Genomic DNA, 2,060 nt, shown 5'->3' on the forward strand with positions numbered 1-2,060 from the left:
TATAAAGCAACCGCTCATGTGGGACTGAGTCAAAAGCTTTGCTGAAATCTAAATAAACAATGTCGAAATTATTCCCTAAATCCAGCTCGTGAGTGACCCTTTCGAAATAGCGAACCAGATTTGTTAAACATGATTTTCCCTTTACAAAACCATGCTGAGTATCCTTGAGAATTTCAATTCGATCCAAATGATCCTGAATTCCACCCTTGATCAATGCCTCCATGATTTTCCCTACTACTGAAGTCAGACTGACAGGTCGATAATTTCCCACTTCACTTTTAGAGCCACCCTTATGTATGGGAGATACATTTGCACTTTTCCAATCCAAGGGAATCTCCCCAGAGTCTAGTGATGCTCGCATAACCAGCCTCAGTGGTTCAATGCACTCGCTTGCCGCCTCTCTCAAGATTATAGGGTATATTCCATCAACTCCAGGAGCCTTACTAGTCTGTAGGCTTGAAAGTTTTTTCATTAAATAATCTTGCGAAATTTCAATATCATTAATTACATATTTTTTAACTTCGCTCCCACAATTTCCCATTGCCACAAAAGGCTTTTCATTTGTAAATATCGATGCAAAATAACTGTTGAGTTCATCTGCAACGGCAGCTGGTGTATTTATTACTATCCCCTTTCCCTTACGTAAAGGTCCGATCTGGTTTGTCCTGCTCTTCTTGGCATTTATATATGTGAAGAATTCTTTATCCCCCCTCTTTGCTCTGTAAACAATGTGGTACCTTTTTTTTTTTTTTTTTTTTTTTCTGTTGGTCGTCCCGCATAAACTCTATGCTTGCATTAAAAATATTCAAATTTGGATTCATCCAACCACAATACGTTTTTCCACTCTTCAATTGTCCAATGTTGACGGCTCTTAGCGCAAGCCAACAATTTCTTTCGATTTTCCGGCTTTAATAAAGGTTTTTGGAGAGCTGCACGACAATCAAGTCCTGCTTATTTAAGAGGAAATTTCACACTAGATGTAGATACTGCAGCTCTCTGTTCCTATTGAATCGAGCTCAGATTTCAGGTGCAATAAGTCGTCGATACCAGCCACCTTGCCTCATATCTGCGTTACTCTGTGAACTTACTATCTCTTTAGCATCAGTAGAGGCATACGATGCAAGAAAGCAAGCTTATACAGCATCAGCCAAAAAAAATAAACCTTCCCATTTCACCTATCCATTCATTCATTCGAAATGCTTGTCTAGTTCTGCCTTGAATTTATATAAGCTATCAACTTCCACAACGACAGATGGAAGTTTGTAGGTTTGTAATCTGAGCAAAACGAATAATCCTATCAGCATTGAGCCTGCTCAATCCATTCAAGCCCTTATACAACTCGATCAGATCGCCTCGCAGGTGCTTAGTCTCCAGACACTGCAATTTGGAAAACGTAAGCCTTTCTTCGTAAGAGCACCCCATTATTCCCATCACCAGTCTTGTTACCCTTCTCTGTACTCGTTCTAGCAACTCTCCATCCTTCCTAAAATGAGGCTTCTAGACCCGTACGCAATACTCAAGGTGCAGCCTGACAATTCCCTTATACAAGGGTATATCACCTCCTTATCCCTCCTCGCAAAATTCCTGTATATAATTGACAAAAACCCCATGACCTACTCTGACAGACAGGCTGCCAGAGTAGGTCATGGGGGTTTTGTCATTTATGCACTGCTCAGAAAACTTCTTATCTGACTGCACAATTACCCTCAGGTCTCTTTCATTCTCCACTACCCTGAGTGTAACACCACACAGTTGTTATGTTACTCTGGGGTTACTGCTACCCATATGCAGTACTTTGCATTTGTTAATGTTAAACTTCAGTTGCCACTTCTCAGCCCAACTGCCCAACTTTTCCCGATCATGTTGCAGCAGCATACTGCCATTACTGTTATTAACAACTTTGCCAACCTTTGTACCATCTGCAAACTTTGACATTAAACTAGATATACCTTCATCAATATCATTGATGAAGGTATATGCAAAACAAAAATGGGCCCAAAACTGAATCCTGGGGCACTCCATAATAACATTAGTCCACAAAGAGCTGTGTCCATTGATTA

Source organism: Mastigoproctus giganteus, chromosome 10 (genome assembly GCF_048544385.1).
Source record: "Mastigoproctus giganteus isolate SK-2022 chromosome 10, ASM4854438v1, whole genome shotgun sequence".
NCBI lineage: Eukaryota > Metazoa > Arthropoda > Arachnida > Uropygi > Thelyphonidae > Mastigoproctus > Mastigoproctus giganteus.